This window comes from Brachycentrus maculatus, unplaced genomic scaffold (assembly GCF_059751285.1).
Source record: "Brachycentrus maculatus isolate JH-2025_06_01 unplaced genomic scaffold, ASM5975128v1 h1tg000270l, whole genome shotgun sequence".
NCBI lineage: Eukaryota > Metazoa > Arthropoda > Insecta > Trichoptera > Brachycentridae > Brachycentrus > Brachycentrus maculatus.
This window is the reverse complement of record NW_028281021.1, coordinates 681536-703874: the sequence shown is the minus strand read 5'-3', so window position 1 is coordinate 703874 and position 22339 is coordinate 681536. Positions and strand designations below refer to the sequence as shown.

Genomic DNA, 22339 nt, shown 5'->3' with positions numbered 1-22339 from the left:
TAACATAGCCAGAATTTGTAGTTGATGTTTTATATTTTTCGTTCTGGTTAAAAAAAGTAGGGTGATAAACAATCGAAAAGATTAAAGATGACTATATAATGTGGTTTGGCCATATGAAATGATTGAATAACAAAAAAAAATGTCTAATATATAATTATTTGGGATGTGGGAATAGCAAAACAGTTTTATTTTTCTATATTTACATGGAGAAATGACATGAAAAAATCGTGTGACTCAAACACAATAACTTGTATATTAAACGAGTTTTTTTGGTACTTTTAATACACATTTGTTTTGTATATATCAAGTCTGGACACTGACGTCACAAATTAATGACGTGTGCGTATTAAATTTAATAAAGAATGTTCCCGTGCGACAAAAAGTACCCTCTTTTAAAGATTTTGTGACTCGTTTGGATTAAATATTATTTCCGGCACTGTAGGGGGCGAATTACAAAATACCAAATGTAAATATGTGTTTAGCGTAAATTTGTAACTACATACAAACGCGAGATTGGGGCATAGATATATCTTACCAAAGTGATTTTGTAATTCTTTCCAGTGTGGACTGCCATCGAGTTTGGTCTATTTTAAAACAAAATCTCCATTAGCATTTTTCCCTTGAAGTCGGACCGTGATAAAACCTGTATGATTAAGTGTGGATTTTGGTATAATTTTGTTCTAGAATTAAATAATACGTTTGAAGTGGAGCGTGGCAGGTTTGCCAAACAAAATTATGAGAACTATTTGTAACGTACGCCGTTCCAGCAGGTGATGTATCTTTCTTAAAAATGACCATTTAATTAAAGATTTGGTAACGAATGGATTCCATTATAAATTAATTCGAAACTAACAAACTTGCTTATTTAGAAATACTAGAAAATTTACATAATTTTACTCATACAGGTTGAACAAAAATAATATAGCCAGAATTTGATACATATCGCAGCATACACGTGTATCATCGAATTATAATTATTATAATTATTATTACTCAAACCCTTATCTGCATCTCATTGGTGCATAGGGCACTGCATCATATAAATGCAGTGTTATCTTGATCGTTAGTTAACACATAAACGAAAGGTTATCAACCCTCCGCTTCAGGTACCAGTGCAGGATAATATTGAAAAAATATTACAGTGAAAAAATTATGTATTTGACCGACCCCCTGGGAATCAAACCCGGGACCTCCGGTACGGCAGGCGAGCTCGCTGACCATTACACTACGGAGGCGTAACATAACAATGTACAAAAGTAAAAAAAAAAACATTGATTTGATTTGAGAGTTGGTTTAAGAGTTTAACAGTATGTAAGTAAATAAATACCTTAAAATTTTACTTTAAAAACAAATGATTATCATTTACAACATTTTGAGTGTGTCCAAATAAAAAAATAATAGTTATTATCATATTCGACACTTAAAAGACAATTTTTTTGTTGTTTCTTAAATAACACCTTTATTTTTCACTTTAAAAATTATCAATTCTATTTCTGCTTTACTCATACATAATTTAGAGTTTTTGCCTAGTTAAAAATGAAGAAAATATATTTTTTTAAATAATCTTTTTGTCGTTCCTAAAGGTTTTATCAGTTTTCTACTTAAATTTTAGTTTTTTAGTTTCGTACTACAATATTATTTTATGGGACGGTATTTTATGAGATAAAGTTTATACTGATGAAATAAATATATATATATATATGACTCACCCCTACCGAGACTCCATACCAAAGAATATTTTTTTTATTTATTTACTTTGTTTTTTTTTTATTTTAATTTTAATTCACTTTGTTTAATTTACTTTGTTTTAAAAAAATGTAAAACGATCTCCCTCTTAAACACAAGTATCTACTTTATTAGAGAGGTAGAAACGTTATATTTGAAATGTATTGTATATTTACCAAGTATTTTGTATTATTTAAATATGTATTTTGTAAAAAAAAACATTAAAAAAATTATCCCATAATGACAATCCCGGTAACCGGTCTAATAAAATAAAAGCGAAAAAAATATTAAAAGCATTAAAACTTTGTACATGATTTTTGGATGATAATTTACAAAATTGTAAACCAAAGTTGTTCGCGATTGTCATTTTTACGATCCACAGGTAATGATTTTCTCAAAAACATTCTAAAGAACCCTACACTTTTGCGCTGAGCCTCCCTTAATTCAAATAGGGTCGTTTTGAAAGCGATTTGAGCTAAACAAGGTACGGGGGTCTGTATTTGTGATTCAGACTGGGGTTTACCGGTCCCCTAAGTCATCAACTCACTGGGGCGAGTATTATTTACGACGTCCTTCAAAACCTACTTCATAGACAGAACTAAAAGTTATTCTACCAAACACATTGAAAATATACATTTTTAACATCAATTCAACATAAAAAAATACTAGAATATTCGTATAAATAATTATTACCTTTGTATATTTAAAAATAAAAATGTCAAAAAATATTTCGCCCAACGTGGGGCTCGAACCCACGACCCTGAGATTAAGAGTCTCATGCTCTACCGACTGAGCTAGCCGGGCTGGTGACCAAGGTGACAAAATGTTAAATTAAATCTAGATCTGCGAAAATTCGTGGAAGTGGTATAATGAAGAAATTATGCTTGACCGCGGAACTGATTCGTTGTAGCACATCTGCCGTATTTTTAGTAGATGCTTGTTGACTTTTGACGTTTGTAAATAAAACAATGACGAAATCGTTCAAAAAATGTGATGATTTAAGGAATTGAAATGTGCACAGCTGATTTTTTATTCCTTCTGCATCATTCATATGTACATACACATGAAGAATTTGATTTAAAGAAATACTTAATCTAGTGGAGATTGTGATAGAAAATATACTGGCCAAACTGCGAGAAATTTAAAGATTAGAATTAAAGAACATCATAGCGGTCTTGTTGGTAATTATTTTTCGGAATTTGCAAATCATACAATAGATACTAATCACTCATTTCACTCTCATAAATTAAAATTATTACACCTTGTTCCATATAAAGGCCAAATTATGAATTATCTTGAAAATTTAGAAGTACAAAAAAACCTGAATTCTAATAATAATTTATTAAATAATATATTGTTTCAAAATTCTTCGGCATTGCTTTCCATTTTTCCTTTGTTTTCAAACTCCGTTCCTTGACTAACCCCTTCCCCTTACTTTCCCCTCTCCTTATTTAAAGAACAATTTTATATTTTATATTTTAGTGATTATACAGACCTGAATGATGGAAGTTTAACTTCTGAAACATGTAGTCTATAATAAAACTCAAGTGGTAAAAAACGAAGTGTTTTCTTTAATCATTAAAGAAAAACCGTTTAATTTTCTTAAATATTTCTTTATTTTATTTACAATACATTATTTACATTGCATACAGCTACTGTTTTGTCTACTCATATATCACGCGGTATCACAATAAATATTGTAATGATATCCTATGCCAATCCCATACTTTTTTTATTACGCCTAACAAATTTCTATAGTAAACTTTATAAAACAGTTTCGGGTCTGTTTCGCCAGAAAAAAAAGTTTCTTGAGTAATATCTCAGATAAAAAAAAACTCGGTTAAACTTCGCTCTATTTCTCCGACATTTCTTGGCCACCTACTCGGCTACCGGGTGATTGTATTGATCAGTGAGCCAGTGACCGAATCAACGAGAAATTCTCTCATATCAACTGACCGACGGTTCAGCATATCGCTCACTCCTTTCAACAACGTCATACATAAAAAACTTTATGTTTCAGGAGATCGTTTTTAAAGTTTAAAAATATAATATAATGATAATTAAATATATTTAATGTAATTGAAGGTAATCCAGATTTTGTGAACAAGTATTTGGACACACTCAAAACGTTGTATTTAATAAAATGTATTAAAAATAAATATCAAGCCACTTATTGATCTTTTTACTGTGTAACAGATCTTTTTAGGTAAAATCCGAATGTTTTTTCTTAATTTGAAAAAATATTTTGTGTATTTAAAAAAAATTATTAAACAGTACCTTTTCTTCAAAATGCGAAAACAAAACATTCTGCCCTGTAGCGGATAAACATTGATAAAGTTAATGCTTTTAATATTAAAAAAAAAAAAGATAAATATTGAGTTTAAAATATGCCGCTTTTGCTGGTATAAAGTACATTTTCTGGGCATTCCGGAAAAATGCACAACTGAAATTTGACGATTTTTTGATAAATTACGTTGTTGAAAGAAGTGAGCGATATCTTCGTTCGTAAACGAGACTCGCTCAAACTAGGTATCCGTATCTCTTTGACATTATATCTGAATGGAATTATTTGCATTGCATATTAATTCGCATACTTGTCATTTCTCTTTTTTTTCTGAAATTATTTATGATTTTTTTGTAACGATATTTCAGGATTCGACATAAAAAATATTCATTTATTCATTCGAACCCTTACCCGTACCCCAATGGTGCATAGGGTACTGCATCCTATAAACGCAGTGTTATCTTGATCGTTAACACACATAGGAAAGGTGATCAGCCCTCCGCTTCAGGTACCAGTCCAGGGTAGGTAATATTGAATAAATTTTAGAGTGAAGAAATCACTTATATTTATTGGACCCCCCTCTGAGAATCAAACTCGAGACCTCCAGAACGGTAGTCGAGCGTGCTTACCATTACACTACGGAGGCGGACATTAAAAATAAAATTTTAAAAAAACTTTCACATTAAAAGCATCCTTTTTTAATTTGAGTCTACTTTTTCTGAGGAGGTTCCTAAATTGAAATCCCTTACCTACTACCCCCATATATTGCAAATATAATTGATTAATTACACCGGAAACCACCAAAGAGGTCAAATGTCTGTTCATGACCTTTTTTTTTAATATTGTATTTCGGATATTTTTTGTTTGTCTTTTAGAATGTTTATAAAGAAAAATATATTTTTAACTCCTTACCTTTCAATAACTCTTTTCTATTCAAAATCATTGAATTATTTCGAAGAAAAACTTTTTTCAGTGAAAAAACGGAATTTTAAGAAAAAAATCAATAACTTAATGTGATACCTGGACTTTGGAGAAAATTAAGTTGCGACTTAACGAATGCTGGACCTTAAGACACCTATAAAATAGGTACATTGCGTTTAGATAGACCTACCGTATAATCTTTGCATACGCTTCCTCGGCGAAATATCGCCGCGAACGACCCGTGAAGCTATTTGCATCTTAATCTTTTGTTACCGACAGCAAATGGGTAAATAAAAACCTAATTTAAATGCCATTCATTCGTGACGAGAGAAAACAACAAAGTTTTCCGCCGCCTCCCTCCGAACCATCTCTACATCAGGAAGCTTACGCCTGTGACTGTTTCAGTGAGAAAACAATTTTTGACATCTTTTATGTGTAATAAAACAAAACAAAAGCGTAAAAAATTATAACTTATAGTATGTAATTTTGAAAAATGATAATATAATTTCATTCTCACGATTTTCATCAGTATCCGTTGATGGTTGCTTCTCGTCGGAAGGGACAAAGTAGAAAGTGAATTAATTAAAGTCCAGGTGTAATTATTTTATTGTAAAACCTTTTACAGTGTTAATTGTTATTCTATCTATTGTATGTAATGTATAAAATCTAATAATTAAAATAAAATGAGTAAGATTTAAAAAAATATTTACTTGTAAGTATTTCAGCTCAACACAGGCCATGCCTAAAGAGCTGCAATACATGTAGTAAAAAAATTTTTTCTTTGAAACAAATATGTATCTATGAATTAAATAAATTAATTTATAAATTAAAATATATTATTTGGTCCAAGATCAAAAGTACGAAAACATTTTTTTATTTAATAATTTTCCATGACCAATGATACCTTCGAGAATCCGTTAACGAGGGTACCTTCCGACATCCCCGCCAGGCCTGAAGAAGAGACACGGAGAAGAAGTTATTCGTCTGGAGGGAGCCATTTCATTTGTAAACCAAATCGGATTACACTTTTATGCGGTAGACTCACGGCCAATTTGTTGCTGTTCAGGGACGCCTAATATGGCTGGGGATGCAGCCTGGAAAATGTGAACTGACGTCATTAAAATCCGCGGAGATCACCTAGAAAAAAGTGGCTATCCGATACGCCTACATAATAACGTGCATACTACAGATGGTAAAAAATTATTAATTGATTCGGCAGTCACTTTGTGGGAATGTTCTCGTATATTCAAAAAAGAATAATAATTTTAATTTTGGTTTTCTATAAATAGCAGACAGTTACAATTTCACTTCAGTCTACATTTGACCTGATGATGGAATAATTATTCCGAAACCGGTGTTCATGAAGGAGTGTTTGTGAAAGTGGTAGTACAAATGGAGAGTAATATATACCATACCACTAATAAACAATGTTTTTTATACACAATATATATATATATATATATATATATATATATATATATATATATATATATATATATATATATATATATATATATATATATATATATATATATATATATATATATATATATATATATATATATATATATATATATATATATTTATATATATTTATATATATATATATATATATATATATATATATATATATATATATATATATATATATATATATATATATATATATAAGATATATTTATATATATATATATATATATATATATATATATATATATATATATATATATATATATATATATGTATATATATATATATATATATATATATATATATATATATATACAATATATATATATATATATATATATATATATATATATATATATATATATATATATATATATATATATATTTTTATAAAACAAAACAACTTTGTTTTATTCTCAATATTATTAATTTTAATACAAAATATTTTATCAACTTTGTTTTAACCATTTTTTATTAGTACACTTTTTCCAACCGGTTCATGACAAAGTTCTTGTGGATACGGGTTGGAAAAAGTGTACGAATAAAAAGTGGTTAAAACAAAGTTGTTTTATTTTATAAAGGTTATAAAATGTGCCACTAAGTATTTGCGAAAAACATTCGAGAAACAAAATACATTTAGTCATGTTAAATTAAATTTTTACTTGGTGAATACCGCTATTTATTCAAATCTATTGTGACACGTGTTTCAATGCATGTTTGATAACAATGCTGAAGACATCAAAACACGTATCGCAATATTTTTTTTCTGAAATAATGATATTTACCAGGTAAAAAATCAATTTCAATAATCACGTCGCTCCAAGAGCTATAGTCAGATATTTAACTCGTATAAAGAAATCGTAATTCCGAGCAAAACTTTACTTCATAAAATGGTTCAGTGGTTATAAGAAACGCCAACAACGGTAATAGGTACATAAAATGTCGAACGAATCAGTAAATTTGCAACCGCTACAAAAATAACGGTCCACCTCCGTGGTGTAATGGTCAGTACGCCCGGCTACCGTTCTGGAGGTCTCGGGTTCAATTCTCAGGGGGATCAAATAAATATAAGTGATTTTTTCACTAAAATATTTATTCAATATTACCCTGGACTGGTACCTGAAGCGGAGGGGTAATCACCTTTCTTTCATGTGTTTACGATCAAGATAAAATTGCGTTTATATGATGTGGTGCCCTATGCACCATTGGGGTGCATAGGACACCACATCATATTAGAGAAACAAATAAATAAACAAATTACCAGTTTACGTTACAGTTTTAATTCGGTTGTTTTCTAAATGGCAGCTTTATTAGTTTACCATTAGCTTAGTAATATTTTAATGGACATGCAATTACCGATTTTTTTTATTGCCGGAGAAAAGCTAACAGTATGGTATCTTTATATAACAATAAGTCATGCATATCTTATGATTGGTGAGACAAAAAGTAGTTCTTAAAAAAAAATTAGAATTACAAATAATACAAAATATTCATGCACATCGTCTGATTGCCGACACAAAAATTTGTTACTAAAAAATTGAAAATTATTAATAGGTAATACAAAATATTCATGCCTATCTTTTGATTGCCGAGACGAAAATTCGTTACTAAAAAATTGAAAATTACAAATAATACAAAATATTCATGCACATCGTCTGATTGCCGACACAAAAATTTGTTACTAAAAAATTGAAAATTACAAATAATACAAAATATTCATGCAAATCTTCTGATTGCCGAGACAAAAAGTAGTTCCAAAAAAAATTTAAAATTAAAAATAATACAAAATATTGGACAACACTTTTTATCAGCAAAACAAAGGGTGAAAAAAATTTCCTTAGAACTGCCAATGCCCGTGAATTTCCTTCTTCCCACACTTTTTTTTTCAATCTAAATTCATGACAAACCCACGCCGAACCTGGGTCGGCAGTCGCCGTGTGGCCAGGGGCGGGAGGCGCGGGGGTGCATCGGAATACGGAGAGAAAAGGTGACAGAATGAATTGAAGAAGTGAAAAGATTCGAAAGTGGTGACACTTAATTTTGTGGTCTATTCACTCTGCCCACGGAGGAACGGAGCCAGCCATGGTTCGTATCGCGCTGGGGACGGTGGACAATATTAAAATGTGAGGGAGACCACATCTCAATATCATATTGAAATTTTTAATTCGTGTATTAATTTTTCAATCAAACACAGATTTTTAGAGTCTACTAAGTTATATTTTATTTAAAGAAACACATAAAAATTAGTATTGTGAGAGTTCTTTTCTTTCTTTTTTAAAGGAATAACCCGCAAAGCCTCTATTAGAGTCTTGTCTGCAGTTAGGAAATTGATTTGCCTAGTTTCAAACGGCATTTTCAAATGAATGACATTATATTACCTTTGTAATTAAATCTATTTTCTACGGAGGATTGAGGATGACAAAGTAAAATTTATTTCTGCATATCAGAATAAATCAAATACGAGATCATTTTTCATCGAAGTAAAACTTTTTTTTTAAATACAAATTTTTATTTTAACTATTAATTTTTAATTCCAAAATCACCGAGCTAAATTTAGCTAAAGCTAAATTTATTAAAGATATTTATTGAAATGTAAAAGTAATGCAAAAAGTCTAAAAAGTTCATTTGATCCGAATATTTTCTAACCGACAGTCGCCCCAATCGCCGCCCTGCATATCTGGAATACCTCTTGACGGAGCTCGAGTGGGAAGACGAAGAAAGTGGCATGAATAGAAAACGAGTGGAAATGAAATAAGGTAAGAAAGGTGGGCTTAATGAAAGAACTGTCAGAACAGGCGAGGAGGCGACAATTGGTGGACTTTTTTTCTTTCAGTTGTCGTGTTAGAGTTAATTGAAAATTTGACGGTTTATTTTCATTAAATGTTCAGCACACCTACAAAAAATACGAAACAGGCGGATTTTTTCAGCTCATTTTGTAAATTAAATATTTTTCTTAAATTGTATTGAGAGAAATGTTTTATTTTAAAAAAGTGAATCACATTTGGCTGTTAACAGCAAAATGTGATAATTTTATTTATTTAAATTGATTGAATAATCTTAAATATGACAAAAAATATATATTTCCCTGTGTTATAAATTTAAAAATAAGAGTAAGAAATAAATGTAATTTTTTATCAAATATTGTAATATAAAATAGCCAGCAGAAATCAATATCTCAAATGCTTGGTTAAAATCCAATTCGTGTATCTTGCATGAAAAGCATTCTTCCATGTGTAATTCTTTTAAAATATAGTCATTACTAATTTTTGTTTTGTTTTTTTATTCGCACTGTTATTTTAAACTATATATATATATATATATATATATATATATATATATATATATATATATATATATATATATATATATATATTTATATATATATATAAAATATAAAACCCTTATCCGCACCCCAATGGTGCATAGGGCACTGCTTTATATAAACGCAGTGTTATCTTGATCGTCTACACATGAAGGAAAGGTGATCAGCCCCCCGCTTCAGGACCAGTCCAGGGTAATATTGAATAAATATTACAGTGAAAAAAATCACTTATATTTATTTGACCCCCCTGGGAATCGAACCCGGGACCTCCAGAACGGTAGCCGAGCGTGCTGACCATTACACTACGGAGGCGAACAGACTATTTAAACTATTGTTTAGAATCTTAATACACGCCGGCAAAATCTTCCTTCTCAACATTTTATATCGTAAAACAAATATAAACACATCACCATTATTTTCGTTCAGGATATTGTACGCCTAAATATTCCAACGTAATTAAAAAATAAATTATTTTTTCTTATTTTCCAATAAAGTTTCTTGAAAAAGTCTGAAATTCTCAACAATAAAAAAAGATACATTTATAAAATATCAAAATACCGTTAATTAACATGAAAGTAATTGTATATAAATATAAATTTTTAGTTTATTACTTTAAAGGTTGTTTATTTTCATAGACTGGAAACAATTTAGTATTATAAGCGTATGAAGAAATTCAATTTTTAAACAAAAATACGTAATTAGTCACAAAACGTTATCAGCCGCCATTACTCAGTATTGTAAGAGGAAAATATGAACGAATTTATTTCATAGAAACAGGTGTGACTGCAAAGTTGCGGTTTGACTCCTGAAAATTATTGAAAATTACTGCTAATTTATTTGTCATTGTACGTAGATACCGGTAAAATTTATCATCCGCTTGTGGTTATTACATTCATAATGACATTTATCGGTTTTACCTTTTGCATTTTTGAAGAAATTTTGTCAATATTTTTTTACAAGTTTTTCTGTTTTACTGAGTAAAAATGCAGAAAAATTCTATGTTATGCAAACAAAACAAAAAACCTTTTCTTAAATTTTACAGGTTAATTGATGTTTTATAATTTTTAATCAGATAAAATGCTGTAAATATGCATATTTCTCAAAGCATTTTCAGTTTTCAGTAAATCTACTTTGAGAGATGTTGGCGAATTTGCTGTTACTCCGAACTTAGAGTCATTTCGTTACTTATTTATCGAGAATTCAAATAATGTGCCACAGTGAGAAGATCACTATTTCGATTATCATTTTTTTTACCAAAATACAATTATTTTACCGTTTAATGTCCATAATAAAGAATAACCCTTTCTTAAAAAATATATTTTAATTGAAAGAAAAATGTCAGTAACTGAATAAATGCAGTTTTGGCTACAAAAAAAAACTATGAACAAAGTTATTTCTAGAATTTATTTTGTCTTATTAAGCATCGGCGTCAATTCAAACACGTATATCTTATTGAAATTCACAATTTTAAAAAATGCAGATACTACAATAAACCTCAGTAATACAAAGAAGTTTAATTTTTTTATTGAAAAATTGATACAAAAAAACCAAGCTACATACCTCGAAAGTAAAGCTCAAACAACTCGTATTAATGCAATACCGTCGTCTATAAGATATTGGATGCGACTCGATCTACCGTCAAATTTGTAACGTTGCTTTGGGAGATTTATGTTATATTTGGTGAACATTTTTTTAAAAATCATTTAACTCACGCAAAAGAAAAAAATTACGAATTATTTGTTATTATTAATTCACTGAAAAGTAAATTGTTACCGAGAGTAAAATACATATTTTAATGAATCAAAAAAATGTACATATATATTTCTCGAAAATTTTCCGGATGTCAACCTAATGCGAGGTTATATTAGCTGCTCTGTGTGGTCCCCTGATGACGTGGAAATACCTTAGTAACGATTTATTACGATATATGGTACAAACGGATACATATTGTTTATACCAATGTACATACGTAATATAATTATATCAAGGCGTGTGTCAAGTGATTAAAATAATGTGTGGGATGATACTAGCATAAGTTAAAAAATTCAGTTATGATGACCTATATTATTTGATTAAAAATATTTTTAAAAGTGAAAGTGATAAATATTTAACAACAAACTAAACAAAATACTTTCTATAAAAAGTTCCAGAGTTACAATTATATTTTACAAATAAACACATCTTTATATTTATTTGAACAAGCAAACTTGTAATAATATATGTGCATTGTTATGCGAGTAACATATCTATTAAAGTTTAAATATTATAAAATATTGATAGTTAATAATTAAACAGTGTTTAAAAGTGAATAAAATCGTCCTTAAAAAAACGAAATAATTTGTACATGTGTCGAATCCTAACGAAATATTTTGCTGTGTGATAGCTAATTATATTTGAAATTACTTCTTACTACTAATTTTTCATATTTACCTTTTGAAATACATAAAGTTGTTATTCTTTACCTTGTGAAATACAAAACGTACAGATATTACCACTAAGTGACAGCCAAATAAATTAATGAAGAAATTTAAAATAAACGTATTTTTTCAAAATATTTTTGGTTATATAGAATGCGGCGTGCATTTGATGTTGAAAGTCGACAGTGAATTTAATACAGCAAAATAAAATGTTTGAAAATGATGCAAAACACGGGTGAAAATAGGTTTTTCAGAAAGAGTTGTATTAACCGAGAGAAATTTAAATTTAAAAAAGATGTATATTACCACAAAGTGACTGCCGAATCAATTATTGAGAGAAAAAAAACACATTTAACGTTAAATTTGATGGTTTTGTACTAGACGGTGTGCATTGTTGTGAAAGTACACAATTAATTTAAACTACAAAGTATACCACCTCCGTGTCCGCCTCCGTAGTGTAATGGTCAGCACGCTCGGCTACCGTTCTGGAGGTCCCGGGTTCGATTCCCGAGGGGGGTAAAAATAAATATAAGTGATTTTTTCACTGTAATATTTATTCAATATTACCGTGGACTGGTACCTGAAGCGGAGGGCTGATCACCTTTCCTTCATAAGTAAAACGATCATGATAACACTGCGTTTATAAGACACAGTGCCCTATGCACCATCGGGGTGCGGATAAGGGTTTTATTATTTTATTATTAAGTATACCACAAATTACTGCCGAATCAATTAATGAGAAAAGAAAAAAACACCCTTTAACATAAAATTTTATGGTTTTGTACTAGACGGTAAGCATTTGTTTTTGAAAGTACACAATTAATTTAATACGGCGAAATGAGCCAACAAATGAAGCAGGATGTCCTTTATTAAATGCGGGAGTTTAGTCAGCGTTGTGATAAAATGGCGCAATCATTAATATGTGAACGGTGAATAATTCAAACACGGTAGAAATGATTAACACGTACCTACTTTTTAATCATTAATTACTCCGCAAAACAGTTCTCTCAGTTCGTGTGATACGTTATCTTAAAAACGAAATGTAGTATTTTTTAATTAAACTAATAATTTGTGTCAAGAACAACGGGTTCATTGCCAGATAATACTGTTTATCCAATAAACCAAAAATATGAATAATTATAATTCCATGACCATTTTTCTGATTAAATATATCGTAATCATACAGGAGAAAGTGACCAAGTGCATTTCTAACAAAAATGTGATCATTGACTATTTGATATCTTAATAGCTTAATATTGCCCTGAAAACATCCCAAACGATTTTAAACTTGTAAGTTTAATATATTGACTTGGTAAAAATGACTGACTGCATTGATGTTTATTTTGTCGCCAAGCAAAAGTGACTAAAATGGCCCTCCTTAACATTTTACGTTTTGAAGTTGGTCACTTTCTCCTGTACGACTACGATATATTAAAGAATACTCGTTATAAATTTTCAAAAATATGTGTTTTGTTTAATTTATATTGAAGCAGAACCTAGGTGAATTATCATTTAAAAGGTTTATTATAAAACAATTTCAAATATTATATATATTTGGTTTTAACATCAACCGGTTTCGAATCAAAGAACTACTTCTTTATGACTGATAACTACTCGTATATATAATATATTATATAATCACATATCACACAAGCCGGTCGACGTCAAAATAAAATAAAGATTATTATTCTTTTATTTATATTTTATTTTCCTAAAACGTATTGCTTCTCTACGATAACCTTTAATTTTTATACCCCGTCGCATGGAGATTCGCTTGTCAATGTGTGTTGTATTGTGTATTATGCACACCTTTCCTCATTGAATTGGTACATAAGTGATAAGTACTGTATTTATTCGTTTAATTCAATTAATCATGTTTTCCGGCAATCACACAGTGAAAGGATATTAAATTATTGAGAATCATATTTTACCGGAATCCAGTTTATAATAACTCATAGCTTGTTTAGTAAAATAAATATCTAATGTTTAACTTCGATTTGTTTAAAAAAAATTATCAAGTGATTCTCCGGTTACTTTGTAGTAATAGCTATCCATTTTCAATAAAGGTTTTACTTAGTAAATATCAAAATTTCTTAAAATCTATTGTGACACGTTTTCGATGCATTTCGCATCACTTTCAAATCCCGCAAAAGGTATTAACCAACCCTATTTTTGCATCAGTATTGTATATTCTAAAACATTATTTCTCGTTAGGTAAAATCCATGTCCATCGAATTTACGACTCGGAAGCGAGGTGTACAAAGCCACCCTATACCTCATACGACCATCAAAAATCAGCCCTTTACCTCAGACAAACGTCACAAAGGCCACCCCATTCCTCAGACAAACGTCACAAAAAAACCACCCTCTGATTTACTACCCTAGAATTATTCAGAATACGTCACAAACGCAGCAGTCTGATTATAATTACAAAGTAATTTCAACCCCATTCATGTGAGATCAGATTACCTGGAATGAATGTGTTTTGTTCTCCTTTAGGGTGCATTCGGATAATTCTAAATCACTGATGAACTCGCACTGATAATGCACCTTGATAAAGGGAGAATGAAAAATGGACATTTTAATTTGAATAATCATTGTCATGAGTAAACAAACGAATATATGTGAGAAAAATGGCAGATAATGTGTAACGTGTGATGGATCATTTGATTAAATTATCTGTATATTTACTTACCTTAATTGAGAATGTTTAAAATAATCATTATTTTAGTAAAAAAAAAGTAACGTTACTGTCACATTTCATTAAATTAATATTTTTACATTTAGTGAATGTAGAAAATAAACTATATATTGTATATTGTTGCCACGTATATATATATATATATATATATATATATATATATATATATATATATACATATATATATATATATATATATATATATATATATATATATATATATATATATATATATATATATATATATATATATATATATATATATATATATATATATATATATATATATATATATATATATATATATGTATATATGTATATATGTATATATATATATATATATATATATATATATATATATATATATATATATATATATATATATATATATATATATATATATATATATATATATACGCATGATTTTTTTGGCCTGTATTATGTAGTTCTAAAGTGGAGAACGATTACATCCAACCAAACGTGAAAATTATTCACGTGTATCCACTTTATCACTTTTTTGTAATCGTCAGTAGCCACTTATAACAATAAATAATATAGAACAGAATATTATAATAACATACAACAGAACCCATATTATAGAAATTTTTCGGTCTCCGTATTCGTACTACTAGTCATAGTAAAGTTGCTTTGAACCAAGTCACCCACAGGCCAAAATTGAGATAGGCATTTATTACTGAACGATATTTGAGGGTTAAAATTATGATTTTTATTGAAACATGGTATGTTTGGTGTAATTAATATTCGTATCATGTTTAAAAATCAATTTATTATTATTATCATTGGTTTTTATAAAGTTTCTGACCAATCATATTCGAATAAGTCTGGCAAATAGTGAGTAACTCACAAGTTTGTATTAGTCCAATTATATCGGATAAAATCCCACCTACCAATATATGATTGCCTGGTATTTAAGAAAATTTACCAATGTCTCAACAAAGCTGTATTTACTAAAATTTAGTGGAATATTTACCTTCCAACGTTGGTAAATATAAAGCAGAAAGAATTTATCATGATACTTATGTAAATGATTGTAGATAGAAAATAAACTGTCCATAACAATAATACATAAAATATTATTGTTATAGTTATAAAGTATATAAAGTATCAACAACAAAAAACATAATTATGAACTTTTTTGCTTACGATATTAACTCTCAATACAGGTTAAATTTGATTTTACTTTATGCAGTTATTCAAACACCCTCTATGGACGAATTATGTGCGAATAGCGAATTTTTACTGTATTCAAATTTTGAAACCCCTTTTTGCTCGTAATAACCTACATGTAATGACGCAGCAGCGTATAGTTTACAAGGAAAACGTTTCGACTATTCACCTTTACAAGCGGCGAGCTACAAACATTCTCGAGTGCCACTTGACACAAAATACATTTCAGAACGCCAACTGCTGCCGAATATTGCTAGTAGGTACTGCGACCGGCCGATCGGGCACACGCGCCGACCACAGTTCGCTTCTCCCCGACAATGGCAACTCGGCAACTCGGCAACCCGATACACAATCCGATTACAATTGAACTGCAATTTGGGCACGGTGCATGAACTAAATATAAAATATTATGTTACCTTTACAATAGGATGAGCGAACGACCGTTAGATTTTTATCGCACGCCGCTGTAGCGATTACAATAAATATCGATTCGACCCGTTATGGGTAGTATGTGTGTAGTTATAAGGGAGGGTGTCAATAACATTACTGAAAAATTTAATACATAAATAACTAAAAACTAACCAACCATCACGCCGCTTCACCTCAGGGGTAGGCAGAGAGAATAGAACGCCACACCAATCTGTCTATGAACACAATCTTCACCTCTTCCACATTCATACATCTTCTCAACTTTAACATTTTTTATACTAAAACAGGTATTAATAAAATAAAACGCCACACTAATCTAATTTTGCAAAATAATCTTCGCCTCTTCCGCATTCATGCACGCCGATTATTATGACTCCAGACCTGACCACTTTCGAGTGTTTGAAATACTTGATCATGCCAAGCCTTCCTCAGTCTCCATCTGCTTCTATTACCAACCACATACGCCTCATAATTTGTTTTACTATTATTTTTTCATTCATTCGATGGACATGCCCAAACCATCTAAAAATTTATTTTAAAACACCTTTCTTCATTTTATCGATTTTCTTTAATTTCATAAGTAAATAAAAAATATTCCTTAATTTTATCGATGATGATTCTCTCAGCCTAGCATTTTTTTCCCTTATATCGCCATTCGAACATTCGTACATTCGTAATTCCGCACATTCGTCTGAGAGAACGCACTTCGACCGTATTCACAGTCTACTTGAAGCCTTGTTTTGCCAACTTCATGCTTCATAACTTTTTGGTTAATATTTTAAATAAATCTGAATCACCTAGATATGACGCCTCAAAAATTATTTAAATAAAATATTAATCCCTAGACATACATATTTTTCTTCATCTAAATTGAGATATAAAAATGTAAAATAGTCTAAGCTAAAATAAAAACTTACTCAAATCAACCATAGATACTGCCACGAACTCACACATTGATTGACATGAGATTTATGTGATTAATGTAAGTGTTCAATAAATTTGAGTAGTTTGGTTGTCATTCATGGGTGTAATGGTCATTACAGTAAAAAAAAATTGTTTGGCAAAATTTTTTACTAATTTTTGACTTATGTTTCACTTTGTCACAGGTAAATACAGATGTATTTACCTGTGACTATTCATCTGGAAGTATAATGAAACACGAGCGTATTTCAATATAACGTTATATCAATGTATCGAAGCAATCACATAAAAATGTTCCACTTCATTCTTTAAACCCTCATCCGCACCCGATGGTACACAGGACACTGCATCAAATAAATGCAGTAATAATTTGATCGTTAACACATGAAGGAAAGGCGATCAGCCCTCCGCTTCGGATACCAGTCCAGGGTATTATTTAATAAATATTATAGTTAAAAATCCCTTGTGCATATAATATTTGATCCCACCCTGGAAATCGAACCCGGGACCTCCAGTATGGTAGCTTAGCCTGCTGATCATTAGACGGAGGTAGACATTGGGAGATTTTAATTTAAAAAAAAAAAAACAAAAAAAAAAAACATTTTTATTTATATAGATTTATTTTTATGAAGTTTCAGCCAGAGCTGAACACTTAACAACAGGAGTGGATCATAAATTCAGGTGACGTTATTAGTTTAATAAGAAACCTGGCGTGACCAGACGAAAAATAATTAAAAGAGTAGCTGTTTTAAAAATGAATCAAATACTAATCATGTTTAATTATATGCTTTCTCTTACACTTAATTAGGATCATTTGACACCATTAATTTTACAAAAAAAACTTTAAAATTAGATATGCCATAACCGTTATAAAAAAAATAAAGCAAAAATATATTTTCGGATTCATGTAATTTTATCTTATTGATTTGACTCTAATTTTTTGGTAATATTTATCAATTTTAATTAAAGTTTTACTAGTTAAATATCCCTTTTTCTTAAAATCTATTGTGACACGTGTTTTGATACATTCCGCATCCTTTTGGATTTTAAGATCAACAGATTTTATAGTGGTATTTACCAAGTAAAACTTAATTTTAAAATGTAGTTTTATCTCTAGAGAATAATTTATTTCAAGAATGTCGATGAGATAATTATAATAAAAATATGAAATACTCGTGACTTCAATTTAATATCGCTTTTTGCACTTTCATCAATATGTCATCTCTTTATTTTTATAGTCAAAGCGTGCGTAATTCCGAGGCAATGCACTTATAAATTAAAAGAAAAAGTAGATTAAATCGCTATCTTTATTATCCGCTGTAAAAATGTCACCGATATATAAAGATCAGAATAGCGTGGCGCATCGTTGATACAAACTAAAGTACTACTTGTCACCTTGATAGATTCCTGTCGACTTATTCCGAACGTCTCCCCTATTATTACATTCCGAGTGATATTATTCTCGGCAGGGAAAAATTTTACAATAACTCACTATTAACTGAACAGAAAATTCTTAGTTGTCTAATATAATTTTATCTATCCATGGCATCAATACCATACAAAAATTAACATTTGAACCATGCGGTGAAGATAAGTATAACATAACTATCGTTAGGGGAAAAACAACCGAAAAATTACCGGCAACCGATTTAAATATACCAATTTTATATTTATAATACATGAATGAAAAGTTCAGAAGTAAAGCTAAGAAGATAAATTTATCTTAATTACATGGTTAAAAATCTGTATTTAATATCTTCCTCGAAAGACATCTAGAGGAAGACCAAAGAATTTATAGATGCTATCGAAAGATAACATAATTCAAAGTGATGGTGACGTGTCCATTATAAAAAGACCTACAACCCAAGGACAAGGAGGCTGACTTCAAAAGTCTACAAATACGATAAGTTGGGATGGAGCCAAGAAGAAAAAAAAGAAGATTATGACAAAAAGAAGAAAATCCTTCAAACAAATTTTGAACACGGTACTAGAATTTAAATTTAAATAATTTTTATTGTAGCTTGACTAAGCGCAGTAGGTGCAATATTTAGTCATGTATTTTTTTATTACGGTTAAATAGTTTTTTTTTAAATCAGTAAAAAAATTATAACGACAACAATAACAAAAAATAGAAATTATGTAAATAGTATATGAAAAATACTGACAATCGTAACAAGGTATATCGAATGCTGCCACATGTCCAGCCCCCATATGTGATCCACAAGTAGTTTTATGATGAGGTTGGAGCTCTTCATCAGCCACTTCCGGAAGCCTGCCAATAGTGGCATAAAGATGCCTTATTATACCATCCTAGTGAGTTTTTTTTTATCAAATCTTCCCATTTACCAGCGACAAAAAGTAACCCGACCATCAGAATAAGACAAATGAGGAAAATTAAACCACACGTGTTCCGATACTGTCTAGACCGCGTAAATAAATAAATAATTATATTAATTTTTCTTTTCGAAGACGAATAAATAAATAATATTTATTTTATATTTACTTTTTGTGCAACGCCAATGACCGCATTACGAAACATTGTATATTAAAAGAAACATTGAAAAATGTAAATATTATGAAAAGATATGTGGAAATAAACTAAATGGAGATCTCAATATAAAACTAAAATCTTAAGCACATGCAAACTGCCTACAGTAAAAGGAGCAAGGAGTGACATTTATTGCTTGATGCAGTCAATTTATTTGAAGACAATGAAAACCAAAAAATTGAGTCATTTGCAAGCTTCCATTGTTACATATAAACATTATATTTCATTGAGTTTTACTAAATTCTTATATCAAATGGAAATTTATAATAATTTGACCGTCATCAAAGTCCTTAATTTTTTGAAGTCTACAATAAAAGTTTTATAATAGCCTTATAATAACTATCGACTAATTTTTTGTTATTATTTTGTAAATTCATAAAGTTATATTTGTTCTATTCTAAAAAACATGAATGAAAATATCGTGGGTTCGATACAAAAATAATATCGATCAGAAAAAATACTTACGTACGTATGGGTATATATATATTTTTTATCAATAATTATACATTTGATCCGAAATGAGTAAAATGTAATTTTTATATTTTACTGGATTAGATTTTATTCGCTACGCAATGTTACTGGATTTTTATTATTTAGTACAATATTAAATTTTATATCTTGAAATACATACTTGTATGTGTATATGTATGTATGTATTAAATTAAGTAAAGAATCATATTTCTTACACGCGCTCAGAAACCAGTGACATTTGTTGAAAATAGCGAAACAGGCGGCCAATAGAATAACTATTGCTGTAAATAAAATATCCGAGACGCACACCCGAGGTGCTGTGCCACCGATAACTGGTAATATCAGTAGAAAACTGGGTGATCCCGGTTTAAAAAATAGCAACCAGGAATGTAAATATAGTAGATTAATTAGTTTGATGTGGTAATCAATATATATTATAAGATTACAATAATAGTAAATTTTAAGTATCAATCATGTGTATGTGTAACTAGTCATAATTTGTGAGTTATTTGAAATGCGGATATTTTTTCATAGCCCACAAAATTAAATATTAGAAAATTAAAAATCCAAAACAATACTGAATAAAAAAATATATGTTTTGCACAGATAGCATCTATATATGTATTTAAAAAAAACCGCTAAATCTGGAGCAATATGGTAAAGAAAACTAAAGAACTCTCATTATACGTATATTATGTATACATTATATTATATTATATATATTTTACATACTTTGTCCGCCTCCGTAGTGTAATGGCCAGCACGCTCGGCTACCGTTCTGGAGGTCCCGGGTTCGATTCCCAAGGGAGGTAAAATAAATATAAGTGATTTTTACACTGTAATATTTATTCAATAAAGTATTATTTACCTGAAGCTGAGGGCTGATCACCTTTCCTTCATGTGTAAAAAGGATCAAGATAACACTGCGTTTATATGACACAGTGCCCTATGCACCATTCAGGTGCGGATATGGGTTTTATTTTTTTATTATGTAAACATTATGTATACGATAAATCGCCACTAAATTTTCCTTAAACCCAGATAATATTTGCCGTAATTGCACGTGAAATGACGTCCGGCTCCCAGCGCAGCTAGACGCTTAGTTATTATTATTTCGAGTAAGGCTTTAAAACACTGTTGATGACACAAGACGCCCCAAAAAGGAGATAAACCATACACGAAACATACATGGTAACAGAATGAAACCAAATATGAAAATATTTCAATATTTCACTAACTAACCAACTAACTAACCATCACGCCGCTTCCCCGCAAGGGTAGGCAGAGAGAACAGAACGCCACACCACTCTGTCCTTGCAAAAATTATTCGCCTCTTCCACGTTCATGCATCTCCTCATACATACCCGCCGATTGTTACGACTCCTAACCTGACCACTTTTAAGTATTTGTCATACTTGACCGTGCCATGTTACCAATACTTCAATTACATATTATTTATGTGAGCCTTAGAGGCTCATTATTAGAAATACGTATAAAATTGTGGTAGAGCGGATTCGAACCGAGAAAGTCTAACTCAAGAGTCCGCGACACTAGCCACGGGACCACAACCCGACAGATTTTTACAGGGAGGGTTTTTGACAAGGGTTATTAGAATAGTAATGCAGTTTGCGATGCATAAGTAGGTAATGAGAGCAAATATTAGCGAGATAAGGGAGGCCCCCTTGCGCCTTACCTCCGCGGCTAAGCATCAGAAATCCCAGCCTAGAGGTATGAGGTGCGCACGCGCGCCACACGGCGGGAATAAAAGCAATAATTGCAATTCCACCCCAACGTATTTATTTATGCGCTTAGCCACCCCACGTGTAGATTGCCAGTACCGGATCTACATACACATGCACTCATGGATATATGTATATTACGTTAAAAATATACTTAAATTTTGCATATCGTAGTCGTACAGGAGAAAGTGACCAACTAACAG

General features: G+C 30.2%; 1 non-coding gene across 1 annotated transcript; it reads right to left on the bottom strand.

Moving 5' to 3' along the window:
• Window positions 1-2456: 2456 nt before the first annotated feature.
• Window positions 2457-2529, bottom strand: TRNAK-CUU (transfer RNA lysine (anticodon CUU)). The gene has a single exon. It is a non-coding gene; the product is annotated as a tRNA-Lys (tRNA).
• Window positions 2530-22339: the final 19810 nt, after the last annotated feature.